The 13975-nt window shown below is 45.5% G+C and overlaps 1 long non-coding RNA gene across 1 annotated transcript; it reads left to right on the top strand.

Moving 5' to 3' along the window:
* Window positions 1-6690: 6690 nt before the first annotated feature.
* LOC144616015 (uncharacterized) lies at window positions 6691-8341 on the top strand. Its single transcript, XR_013554866.2, has 3 exons — window positions 6691-6888; window positions 7988-8147; window positions 8284-8341. It is a non-coding gene; the product is annotated as an uncharacterized LOC144616015 (long non-coding RNA).
* Window positions 8342-13975: the final 5634 nt, after the last annotated feature.

Consider the following 13975-nt stretch of genomic DNA (forward strand, 5'->3'; position numbering starts at 1 on the left):
TTCTATAACACCAGGAAGGGTCAGGTGCGAAGGAAGATCCAGCCCTGGACAAATGTTAATGGCTCTAGATGGTCGTTACAAGCCTCAGCCTCGTTCAGCTGTGTAAACATGTCCTAAGGCCTTGCACCTTCTCCAGCCCTTCCCTTTTGAGGTCTTTTCCTTTGACGCTTCTCTCCTGCATCTCCCACACATATGGTGAGACATTGTTTTCACAGTTTTCATTAGTTGGTTAGACATAGTTTCCTTTTTTTTTTTTTTGAACATATTTATAATAGCTGATTTAAAATCTTTATCTAGTAAGTCCAGTGTCTACACTTCCTCAGGGACAGTTTTTATGAACTGCTTTTCTTTCTGTGTATGAGCCATATTTTTGTTTCTTTCATACGTCCTAATTTTTTGTTGAAAACTAGACATTTTAAAGAATATAATCAGCAACTCTAGCTATCACGCTCCCCCTCCCTAACATTTAGTTCTGTTGCAGTTTCTGTGTTGCTATTTGTTTTAGTGATTTTCTGAAATTAATTTTGCAAAGTCTCTATTTTTTGTCATGTGTGGCCCCTGACTTCTTTGCTCACTTAGCTTAGTGGTCAGGGGCGATTGGGTAGATATTAAATTCTCTAAACCAATATATCTACCAGCCTGTGCTGAGGGGTTCTGTGTGCATGTTTGGGCTCACCATCAATGCTCCGGGAGTTTACGACTCTGCTTTAGCCTTCATTACCTGCTTGCAAACAGCCTCAAGTTCAAAGTGAGAGATTAGAGCCTTCTTGGACATCTTGAAGATATGCACACAGCCCTGCATGTGCTTTTGGCCTTCTAGATTCCTGTGAATATGTCAGAGCTTTTTTAATCTCCCTGTGGACATCTCATTCCACAGCTTTGCCTTTTGAGTTTTTGGTCAGCCTCTTGTGTGCCTCAACTGTTATCACCACTTCAGGCAGCTGTGATATTAAACAACCACTGCTAATTATTTTTGACAAATGCTCTGAATGGGAGAGCTCTGACTTCCAGGGAGCTGCCAGACAAGTCAAAGACAATTCTCTGGGAATGTGGCTTTTAGGAGGTCTCCAAAGCCATTCTGCCCCATCCTCTTGTTATCAGGCTGCTGGTTTCCACAATTAAAAGTTACCAAAAAAAAAAACAAAAACAAAAACAAAAACAAAAAAAACACACACACAACAAAATAAAACAAAACACAACCAGTTACAAAGCTCTTTTTCAAGACTACTGCAGGGCTGTAAAGAAGGGATGGGCCTAGAGTGAGTTAAAATGCCATGAAGTTCACTGTTATTACCAAGATTCAAATGTTTTTCTTGAATAAATGCTCTTAGGATTGTTGCAAGGTTTTGTTTCATTTCCAAACTGTGACGAAGTTTATTTTGACAATCCCCCCCCGCCCCCCAGTGTTCTTGTTGCTTTTATGGAAAAGTAGATTTTCAGAGGTCCTTATTGCACCATTCCAAAAGCTGACTGCCATCATACCACTTTTTATGACCACTGTCATAAATCAAGTAACATCACTTTGTTGAGACAGTCACAGAGGCTTGCCCAGTTTTAAGTGAAATGTAATAAATTCTGTCACTTGATAGGGTAATGTCAAGGCTCTGGAAGAGCATGTGGGACTAGAAATGAGCCTTTTTTGGAAAATGTAATCTGCTATCCTTACTATTTTGGGAAATCAAGTCACCAATGGCAGTTCTGCACGTATTCAGGTCACCAGTTCAACACACTTGAATCAGTCTATACTTGTACTGTCACACTTATGGAGATGATTTTTCCTTTGTTTAGCCACCCAGGCACCCCTGGGAGATGCTTTTTCTAAGTGTAAGCCTGCAATTACTCTTCTGGAATCGTAGTGGCCAATAATTTTTATGTCAAACTACTTTTCATAAATTATTTTCCTCTTATTTTCCTTTATATTGCAATAAAGGTATCACATTATTATTCTGCATTAAACTGATGGTTAAACTAAAAACTTTTTTTTTATAACGTTTATTTATTTTTGAGACAGAGAGAGACAGAGCATGAACAGGGGAGGGGCAGAGAGGGAGACACAGAACTGAAACAGGCTCCAGGCTCTGAGCTGTCAGCATAGAGCCCGACGCGGGGCTCGAACTCACAGACCGCGAGATCATGACCTGAGCCAAAGTCAGACGCTTAACCGACCAAGCCACCCAGGCGCCCCTAAACTAAAAACTTTTTAATTGAGGCATTCTTATGGTAAAGCATGCATATCTTCAGTGTTTAGCTCAGTGAATTTTTTTTTAAGCAACAGTGCTCATTTAATATTTCTTGCAGTTTCTACCAGTCAAGAATTCATGAGCAGCTTGTTTGGTGTCTCTGTGCTCCTCATGAGGTTGTAGTCAGCAGTCACTTGGGACTTCAGTCATTTGCAAGATTCAGTGGGGCTAGGGGATTCATTTTTTTTTTTTTAGCTTTATTGGGGTGTAATTGGTATACAAAAAACTGGACATAATGCATACAATTTGGTGATAGGATCACTTCTAACAGTCACTCCTAGCTGTGCTTTTGTTCGTGTCTTCAACAGCACTAAGAACCCTGTTTACAATTAGCCAAGCAGTAGCCCCTACTTCTGAGCTAACTCCAAGCCTCATTTGCTTGCTTCTCTGGACGTTTTTAAATAGACAGGGCTGTGTTAATGGCAGAGTACATTATCTATCTGTCATTGTTGGGTGGGCAACATGGAAATGGGAATTTAAAAAAAAATTATATTTTTATTTTACTCTTAAACAACCGAATTACTCATCAATGGTATGAATGTACCTGTTGGGCATCGCACCGTTTCTCAAACCATAGACTCAAATCAAACATTTCCAACCACATTTCCTGTTCCATGTTGACCTTTGCACAGTACTTGCTTTTCTAAAATTTATGTATGTATTTATTTATTTAGAGGGAGAGAAAGAGAGAGACAGTGTGTGTGTGTGTGTGTGTGTGTGTGTGTGTGTGTGTGTGAGTGGGTTGATGAGTAGAGGAAGAGAGGGAGAGAATCTTAAGCATGCTCTCTGCTCAGCGTGGAGCTGATTCAGGGCTGGACTCAGGGCTTGACTTGGAGCTTGACTCAGGGCTTGATCTCACAACCCTGAGATCATGACTGGAGCCAAAATCAAGAGTCAGATGCTCAACCAACTGAGTGATCCATGCACCCCACTTGCTTTTTATTTTTAAATAAAAGAAGACACTAATGAACACTTTGTTTTCATATTGTACCATTACTAACAATACCCCACGAATGCCTCATACACATATCCTTGTTCCTGCGTGGCACTCTTTCTCAATAGTGTATTAGAACAGGAACTGCTGGCTCATAGGGCATTTACATTTCCAGTCTTACTAGGTGATACTGAATTGTTCTCCACAGTCATTGTACTAACTTAAGCTCCTACAAGTGTCTAAGAATTTCCCTTGTCTCCACATCTTTGCCTGATTTCATATTATTAAACTTCTCAATTTTTGCCAATCTGATGTGTATGAAACATACCTCATTTTTTAATGTTTTATTTTATTTTAAATAAATATTTTATTAAAAATGTTTATTTTTTATTTATTTTTGAGATAGAGAGAGAGAGAGCAGGGGAAGGGCAGAGAAAGAGGGAGACACAGGCTCTGAAGCAGGCTCTTGCTGTCAGTGCAGAGCCCAATATGGGGCTCGAACCCATGATCTGTGAGATAATAACCTGAGCCGAAATCAGAAGCCCAACCAACTGAGCCACTCAGGCACCCCACATTTAATTTTTTAAAAGGACTTCCCTTTTTTAAAACTTTTATTTATATATTTTGAGAGAGAGAGAGAGAGAGAGAGAGAGAGAGAGAGAGAAAGCGAATGGGGGAGGGGCAGAGAGAGAGAGAGAGAGAGAATCCTAAGCAGGTCTCACACTGTCAGCACAGAGCCAGATGTGGAGCTCAAACCCATGAACCGTGAGATTATGACCTGAGCTGAAACCCAGAGTCAGACGCTTAACCGACGGAGCCACTCAGGTGCCCCTGATACCTCATTTTTTAAAATCATGGCAAATACATGTAAAATGAAATTTCCCTGAACGCCATTTTTAACTGAAAAATTTATGGAGATAATTATAGACTCACATAAAGTTGTAAAAAATAACAGAGAGATCCCTTGCTCGATGAATTTTTATGTATGAATATAGCCATGGTACCACCACCCATATTAATATACAGAACATTTTCAACACCCCAGAAGGCTCCTTTATAACCCCTCCCAGTCAATACCCCAGCAAAGGTAAGTTACATTGATTTAAAATTGTATTTCATGACAATAATAAATAGAGTACTTGTTATAAAAAAGGGGAGCTGGATCTGGTAAGGTTGAGAGCCACTGTGTCTATTGAGACCTCCTACAGCTGCTAGGTTAGAGGTATCAGATGTTTTCCACCCCTTGCTTATTCCCACAGCCTGTCCCTGGCACTGCCTAGACAGGCGTCGCGTTCAAGTGGAACAATTACATATTTTTTAATAATAACTGATGATGGTCTTAGAACTGTCCCCACCCCGCTGGTTCCTATACACATAGCCTGTTGTGTTTTACTGGGAGAGGCACGAGAGAAGGAGCGTGGTGGCCAGACGATGCCATCTTGGAGCACCAAGCAGCAGGCAGACACCTCGCGATCGCAGCCAGAGTGATGAGACCAGGGCCAGGCCATGTTCTTTTTATTACGCCTTATGGGGGTTGGTCACTCTTAGTTGCAGGGAGAAGAGGGAAACTAAGAGTTTCTGAATACATAAGGCACATATTATGCACGGGGAGATTTTCATATGTAGATTCTCACAACCACCCCAGAGGGTAGATGTTGCTGCTCCCTTTCTCTGGATGAGAAAGTGGAGCATTACTTCGAAATCACCCAGACACGGATGTGCATCCTAGCTCTGTTAGTCAACCAACCAGGCATGCAACCTCGGGCAGTCCCTTGTCCCTTCTATGAGAGACGGCCCTTTCACACCCACAAATTGCTTCCCATCTGAAATCCAATAACCTACGTGAGGGGCTTTTACTCATTGAAATAAACATACTTAATATTATCAATCACTCAAAAAGTCTCTGAAATACATGTTGCTGGAGGCCTAGCAAGGGAGTTTTGGCTTTTGGACTCAACAGGTAAGCAGAATCCTCGGCTCCAGAAACGAAAGCCTCCACAGATTGAGGCAGTGTGGGACCAAACTCAGTCCTGTCCTCTGTTTTGCCCTCCTCTTCACCAGCACAACCCGAACTACAAAGATAGACCTTCTCTGTTACACAGAACTGCCTACCTGGCAACCCTCCCTTGGTGGCCCATTGCAACTGGGGGGTGGGAAAGGCTGGGAGGAGGCTACTGCAAATCGGCTTATTAACATTCCAGGTTTAGCACAGCACAGCTGCACGGGCCTGGGTGCTCCCTGCCTGTGTGGGTTCACTTGTCCAGCTCTGTGTAGGTATCCCTGATGGGGAGAGGGCGTGGCCACAGTATATGTTCAAAGGCAAACCAGAGCAAACCAGTAAAATAAGCTTCTGGGCCTCCTTTCTTCTGTTAATGACTCTCCCTTCCTCCTCCTCTCTACCCACACTCCCTGGGTGTCCCTGGTGTCCTCAGGCCTCTTCTGAGACAGAACACCTGAGTCAAAGGACAATGTCTAGGGGTGCCTGGGTGGCTCAATTGGTTAAATGTCCGACTCTTGATTCTGGCTCAGGTCATGATCTCGCGGTTTGTGAGATCAAGCCCTGTGTTGGGCTCAGTGCTGACAGTGCAGAGCCTGCTTGGGAGTCTCTTTCTCCCTCTCTCTCCATCCCTTCCCCTGCTTGTGCACATGCCCTCTCTCTCAAAATAAATAAATAAACACACACACACACAAAGAATGTGTTCACCTTACCCCAGGGGTAAGTCTGGAATGAGTCTGGTAACTCATTCCCTCAGGTCCTGCTCAGCCTTCCACTGGTCTGTGTCACTCTTTCCTCTGTGCCCTCAGAGCCTTAATTACACTGCTAACCTCACAGAGCATTCTTCGTCTCTCCCACGATTTGAAAAAACTAGCCCTTAACCAGGGCCTCAAACTTTTTCATATTGCCCTATTCGAATCACTGATAAAGTCACCCTCTCCAGGCACATTTAGCCTACCTGCTATGAGGCATGCCTGAGTTTCAGCTTATATGCTCCTCTCCTCACTGGCACCTTTATGCAGTGCACAACTTGTATAACTGTACAGAGAAGCCCCTGCCATCAGCTGCTGTTTTATTCACCTCTGCGTTGCCCATTGCCTACCATTCTGCCTGATATCAATAAATGTTTGTTGATTGAATGCACATGTACACGCATAAAAGGATGGATGAATCACATCTTCTCTGTAACTCTAGTGACTCATGGGCTAATACCACCTAGATATAGCATAAGCCAAGACCACTGCGATCGCACACACACACAAGGATATGGGGTATCATTAAGGAAAGATTTGCGTTATTTATAGGTAAACCCACATTTTATGCAAAGGGGCTTAGAATCTACTAACCATTCCAGTTACAACCAGACATCAGCAATAGGCTAAGCCCTTTGAAGGAGACTAATGAGTGTAAGATATGCCCCTGCCTTCACTGGTGGTTAATGTAGCTGAGGAAGAAAAGAACCACACAGGAAATGTAGCTGTCAATACAGGACATTAATCAACGAATCGCACAAACTAATGGAAGATTGCACCTGTGACAGCCGGAACTTGCAGGACGGTTACATACGTGAGTAATTACGGGCACAGACCCAGCCAGAGTTTAGGGCAGGTTTTCCTGAGGAAGTAACATGTGAACACCCTCAAGGGTTCACCAGGTGAAACTGGCAGGAAAGGGGTGTGACTCACGCCAATGTTCTCTCCTGGAGGGCATCATGGCAGGTATGGAGTAATAAGAAGGGCTGGGGTGTCTGGGAGGAGTGTGGCATGTGAGGAGGCTGGAGAAGGAGGAGGCAGACCATGAAGATCCCTGTGGGCATTTAGGGAGGTGGCTGCTCTCTGTCCTAAGAGCGACAGGAAGCTAATGGAGAGTTGGAAGCAGGAGGGTGCCAAGCTCAGATTTGTGTTTTGAAACTCTCACTTTTGCTGTGTGTGCTGTTAAGAGTAAGGCAGCAGGCACAAATGGAATCGTTTATGCTAAGCCAGTTAGGACTGAACCCCCGTTTCAGCTGTCCCGGGAACCACCTGGTCAGCATAGTTAGGTAATGTGCCTGATAGGCCCCTGCCATCGCCTAAAGGAAAGGAACTTCACAGATACCAACCAGCTCTTTCCTTCCTGCTCCCTTCTGCCCACAAAAGACTTTGACTTTGCTCACTTTCTCTCTGCTGGTTGGAGGCTGCTCAATTAGAATCGATTTTTGCTCAAATAACTGCTTAAAAAGTTTTAATATGCCTCAGTTTATCTTTTAACAGTTCTGGGGGCAGGAGGAGACCCCGAGAGCCCCCCAGAAGCAAACAGCAACCAGATGTAGGTACCTGCTCAGCCCCTCGAGCTCTCTGCTGTGTCGCTGCCTCTGGAGGTGGCCGGGAAGTCCCTCGGCGTCCTGGCCCTGCAGGTCTGGCGTCGTGAGCTTTCAGACTTCATTTGAGCAGTTCTCTCTCCAGACTGGGTCCAGAAACGCACCAGAGTCAAACTGGGTCACACTTAGAAACCGGGCTGGGTCTGGGAACGGACTGGGTCTGACCTGGAAACTGGACTGGATCCAAATTAGAAACTGGCCTGGGTCTGGGATCAGGCTGGATTGGACCTAGAAGCCAGAATGGGTTTGGGGTCAGACTGGGTCCAACTTAAACACAATTTTCTTTTAAGGCTGAACAAGGAGGCAAACCTTACGAAGGATAATCTGGAACTAGTGGCCACTCTGGAGAACTTTCAACCTAAATGAGCTTATTCACTTATGAGGTGGCCTAGAGAAAAAGGGGTCTCAGCCAAGCATTCACCATAACAGGAAGAAGGGAAATTATTTTTCCTCCTCTACAGTTTCTGGCGATCAGGATGAGACCCGCAGGGGCCCCACACTCACTGCAGAGTCTGCAGATGGGATCCTGGGAAAACCCGCAGAGCCTGCAGAGGGTGAGAATTCTTACCGGAAGTCAGCTCTCCCAGATCTCTAGCTGCAGTGCCTGCTTGACACGGGAAGGTAAATTTTCACAGGATCCTTCCCTTTCCAAATTCAGATTGGCGGGCAAAAAACATCTATAAGGATTCAGTCTTTGAATTGTGACACGTGAATTTGCTTTGGGGCACCTACTGATGGTTGATCTTTTTCTTTTCAGGGACAGCTATTGCCTTCTTGTCGGTCTCCTTTTGTGTCCTGAGAACTTGGCTTGGCAGCTGAGGAGGCCCGAAGATAGGGCAGACAGAAATGTGGGTTGTAGTCCATGTGAAGCCGGGTGCTATCAACAGTTGGCAGCTCTCAGGGAGATTGCCTAAGGCTTTCTTCTGCTTATCTTTGGGAGTGGCTCTGGATCCTGGGAGTGTAGCATCTTTGGTACTCTTTTTGGGTGCCCCACAGCATCTGCTTTGCAGGGAAAAATCCAAGTTCCTTAGTTTGGAGTGTAAGGCTCAGCATCATCTGATTCTACTCCATTTCTCCAATTGCTCCCCTGCCTTTCTTCCCCCGTATTATACACACCTGCTCCCCATAATGAGTGTGTGAATATACCTGACCTCGCCATGGCTACAGGCCTCTACACATGCTTTTCACATTCTGGAATGTTCTTCCTGTTTTCCCACCTGACCAGCTTCTACTCATGCCTCAAGAAGCCACCCGAAACATCACATTCTCATGCGAAAAATAAACTTGAAAGTCGACTAAGTTTCATATCGCTGGAATTTTATCAACTCGACTGCCATTGTGATGATACTTGTCATCTCTGATGGGCAGTAAAATATGTCCCAGAATATGAACTGACACAGTAAACTGCTACAGGACATTCTCTTCCCCACAGGTTTCTTATAGTGACGCTATAAGATACAAAACCATTTCATGGATCAATTAAAAATAAAGTTAGGCTGTGAGGGAAAAAAAAAGAGATGCTTTCTAGCCAGATTGTTAGTTGCAACTTATTATTACCTGGCCACAGTGCCGCCTAGCTAAGGACTACATTTCCAGCCGTCCTTGCAGCTAAATGCAACCACATGACTAGGCCCATGCTCTAGAATGTAAACAAAAGGGTAGGTGCACCGGCTGTGTTTCTTGCTTGAAAGGAAATTGCTCGCTTTCCCCTTTTTCTCTTCCTCTTTCCCAGGCTGAAGAGTGGATGTGGTTGTGACCCAGCTTTGACCATGCAACCAAAGACAACATCCTATGGATGATGATGTAACAAGATGGGAAGAAGCCAGGTCTCCAGCTGACCTGATAGAACTGAGCGGCCCCTGCAGTCTGGACTACTCACCTCTGACAATGGTCTCTTGTGTGAAAAATAAAGTGAATCTTCTTTAAGCTGCTGTGTGTGCCTGTGTAGATGTCTCTTTGCTTTAGCGTAGCAGCTTAGCCTGTTCCTAGGCGGACTAGGCAACGGGCTTCTCCAGAGCAGAGAGGAAATCTCATCTTTTCATCTCCACACCCAGCATTGCACTTTCTTAAAAAAATATTCAGGATACCTCTCTGATTAAGTGGGTGCTTGAATCAGTAAGAACTAAGGCCATAAAAAGTGAGTTGGATCAAATCGGAAAGGCCGGGGATGTCCCAGCTAGGAGCTGGGATTTTACACCTGCCGCGTTTTGGTTCTGTGGAAAGTTGGAAGGCAGGGAAAAAGAACTTTGCATATCCAGGCTTCTCTGATTGTTGTTAGCTGGCTGCACCTGCTGGCAAATTGCAACACTGTTGCTGAACTTGGCCTGTAGCTCCTCAGACAAGTGAAAAGAAGGAGGAAGCAGCAGTTAAATACTGCAAGTTACAAACAGGAGATGCTCACCACATGGGATAAATGACAACAGTTTGGAATTCCTCTGGACCCAGCACAGGGATGGGTGCTATAGAGCGGATCTGGTAAACTTTAGACGTGGTTCCGGTGTGGGAGTTGTAGGTTTTGTGGGTTTTTTTGCAGCCATGTTTCTGTCCTTTGATCTTGATAAACTGTAAAATGCCTCTCCCACCCTTTCCCTCTTCCTGTGATTCTTTCTTGTCCATTTGCACCACTTACAGTTTTCTCCTTTCTACCAAAGGAGTTAGTCACCATGGCAATGTTAAGTTACTGGAGTCAACTTGTGACTTTGAGTTAAAAAAAAAAAGGCCGCGTTTGGCAGGGAGGGGCGGTAAACCACAACCATACAAACCAATCCAAACCAAACCAAATCCAAAACCCCAAACTATCATGAAAAATCAGCAGTTTTCCCAAATGAGATGGTGTAGCAGGACTCTGGCTGGGCCCACTGGGGAGATTTTTCTCAGTTCTCAAAAATTTTTCTGATGTTTATTTATTTTTGAGAGAGAGTGCACATGTGCGCGGGGGAGGGGCAGAGAAGGGGGGGGGGACACAGAATTCGAAGCAGGCTGCAGGTTCTGAGCTGTCAGCACAGAGCCGGATGCAGGGCTCAAACCCATGAACGGTGAGATCCTGACCTGAGCTGAAGTTGGATGCTTAACCGACAGAGCCACCCAGGCGCCACCCCCCCACCTCTCAGTCCTCAGTTTTAAGAGAAGACATTCTATTCCTAAAACCCACTCTGCTCACACCTAAGGGCCCTGTGTGCCCCCTGCAATGATTGTTTGCCCTTTAGCTTGGGCTTCCAGGAGACAGAAAATTCTGGTCCCCTTCTTGTGTCTGTATAGGACTGTGCTTTTCTCTGTGCCTATACTATACCTGAGCTATTAATCTTTCTTTATGCTTTTGTAAACAACCTCCAGTCTCTAATACAGCTTATGACTAAACATTAGAATGAATGACCCAGGGAAAAACCATAGAAAGGGGTGCTCCAAATGAGTGCTGGCCCTTAGTGAAGGGTCTGTACACAGGGTCTGTCACCCTTTCCTTAGATCTCTTGCCTGGGTCTGGAAATGACAAAAGGACTATTTTTTGAGTTGGCTGTCAAAGTATCTGGTGACCTCTCCTGGTAGCTAGCCACACCCCCACCCTACAGGGCACCAGCACCCCTACTGCAGACGTCACACCAGCAGGAAGCCCGACTGTGTGAATGTCTAAAATAAAGGCACCCGGCACCCTGAAATCCACTGCATGGCTTGTGCAGAACTTTTTTGGGGTGGGGGGACGTCTGCAGTGAATTAAGTTATGAATAGCAGGCGGGTGCAGCAGGAAGGGGCCGGAGTTTTCTGCCAAAATGTTGACATGTGGGGGCGCCTGGGTGGCTCAGTCGGTTAAGCGTCCAACTTCGGCTCAGGTCATGATCTCATTGTCCGTGAGTTCGAGCCCCGCGTGGGGCTCTGTGCTGACAGCTCAGAGCCTGGAGCCTGCTTCGGATTCTGTGTCTCCCTCTCTCTCTCTGCTCCTCCCCCGTTCATGCTCTGTCTCTCTCTGTCTCAAAAATAAATAAACATTAAAAACAAAACAAAATGTTGACATGTGTTCTGATCGCCTCACACCTCTGTGCACTGAAAGGTAATTTTCTGATTCCCTGCTTCCAACCGCTAGACAGGGAAGCAGATGGAGCTGCTGTCACTTGTTCGTGAGGCCAGGCTTTCCGACGACGTGGGCTTAAGGCTAGAATGGAGTCTCCCAAGGAAACATCCGGCTTCTTTTACAGACTCCCGGGCTGTTCCTCGGCGGGCAGGTGGGCAGGGCTCACAGACTCATGCAGAAGGGAAGCTGCTCTAGCAGATCGGCTGGGCCTCCAGTGTGCCGCTGGCTCTGTGAATTCCACTCGTGGCCTTGTCCCTCACCTCCCTCTCAGCTGCAGCCAGAGGCCCAGCACTGCATGTTGGCAATGTCCTGATGCAGGGGACTGCAGCAGAACCCTACCTAAATATTTAGAACTGACCAATCATGAGAATGATCAATTACTGCCTGAGGCAAGGTGTGTTATCTCTGCCCTGAGGCCAAGTGAGCAGTGAGGTTGGGAGGGACAGCTGGGGCTCTGGGGTTGAGTACGAGCCCCCATTAGTTTGCCAAGGGAGCAGAGCAATGCTGCCGAGCTGGGGGGCTGTGGCTGTGCCTGGATGGGGCTCGGTAGCTCCCGCCTCACCCTGATGGAGACTCAGGGTTGGGCCGGTGGTGGGGAGAATCAGACCCAAGTGTGAGGCTGCTGGTGTAGTGTATGCACATGTACGTGTGCGTGTTAGAAAGATGTGTTTACTCCTAGCCCCGGGAAACTTTCCTGTGCCTTGTTGTTGGGGGAGGGGACTGAGAGGAGGGAAGTTTATTTAAGCAGTGAGACTCAAACACCAAAAAATGAGGAGGGAGGATTATTTCCCAGCATCTATGTTACCTCGAGGAATGTCCATCACAGAAGTTGATCCCTGGGGAGGGGTGCATGTGAGCATGTGGGGTGCACTGAGGAGGGCTTGACCACCCAAGGGAGGGAAAGAGAGTTCCTATAAATAGGGCTGAAGTAAACTGCCTAGGAAAGCTGAGTACTACCCAAGACAGGGCTTAGGACACAATGGATGGCCATGGAGAAATGAGGGGGAAAGAAAGAAGATGAAGTGTCAAGGTCAAGACAGCTGACCCTCTATTCCCAGATCTCACCACATGTCCTAAGACTTGGGCCTGTTCTCCTCTAAGCAGAATGAAAGAGATTGAATATGGACTGTATGTTGGATAATATTATTGTATCAATGTCCAATGTCTTGGCCATGACAATGGTTTTATGATAATGTAGAATGTCTTTGTTCTAAGGAGCACATGCTGAAGTATTTAGGGATGAAGTTTTCTGATACCTGCAATTTTCAAGGGGTTCAGTAAAAAAGAAAGGACAAGAAATAGAAAGTATTAAAGCAAATATGGCAAGACATTAACAATTGGTGGATCTAGGTCAAGGATATATAGGGGTTCATTGTATTAACTTTCAGTTCTTCTGTAGATTTGAAATTTTAAAAAATGATGCTAGGGGAAATGAATCACTGGTGCATGACAACATGAATGAATCAACATACTGATTAAAGACAAAACTAGACTCAAAAGAATACATACTATGTGATTCTATTTATTTGAAATTCTAGAACATGTAAAACTACAGTGGAAAGGTATCACAACAGTAGTTGCTTGAGTGTGTGTGTGTGTGTGTGTGTGTGTGTGTGTGTGTGTGTGGTGGGTGGGATGACTGGGAAGGATCATGAAGGAATTTTCTATATTTCTGTAGGGGTTTGGGTTATGCAGGAATGAGGCATTATACAAAACTGGGACATTGTACACCTAAGATTTGTGCATTTAACGATATATAAAATTCATATGAAAAAGGAAAAAGTGGTTAAAAAGAGTTGGGGGAAAATGAGTAAGGTTAGAGTGAGGTTTGTCTTGGAATTCTGACCTTTTGGGGATAATCCTTAGCATCTTTCCCAGGTTCCCAATGTGGCTGGACATATTCTGAATGCTTCACTTTGAGGGTTCAGAAAGAATATACCGTTGCTCAGGTTTTGGAAGTTACCAACACTCGGGCTCTCAGTCAGCCATGGATCCAATGATGTGGCTAGACTGGTGGCTTAGCTCTAGGTACAGCGTGGCAGCCAGTCTCCAAGATGGCACCCAACGATCCTCACCTTCTGGTTTTGTAGTTCTCTTTCCCACTGAGTAGGGCCAACAGTATAATCAATAGGACATGGTGGATACAATGTGTGACTTCTGAGACTGTGACATAAAAGACACTGCAGCATCTGCCTTGCTCTCTCTTGGATCACTTTCTCTGGGCACAACCAACCCTATGGTGGCCGGCAAGGAACTGAGACTTCCTGCCAACCACTAGGACCAGTTCACCTGCTATGAGTGAGCTTTTCGGGAAGCGGATCTCCAGTCCCAGTCAATTGTTTGCATGATTGCAGCCCTGGTGGTCATCTTCACTGCAACCTAATGA

This window comes from Panthera onca, chromosome B1 (genome assembly GCF_046562875.1).
Source record: "Panthera onca isolate mPanOnc1 chromosome B1, mPanOnc1 haplotype 2, whole genome shotgun sequence".
Lineage (NCBI taxonomy): Eukaryota > Metazoa > Chordata > Mammalia > Carnivora > Felidae > Panthera > Panthera onca.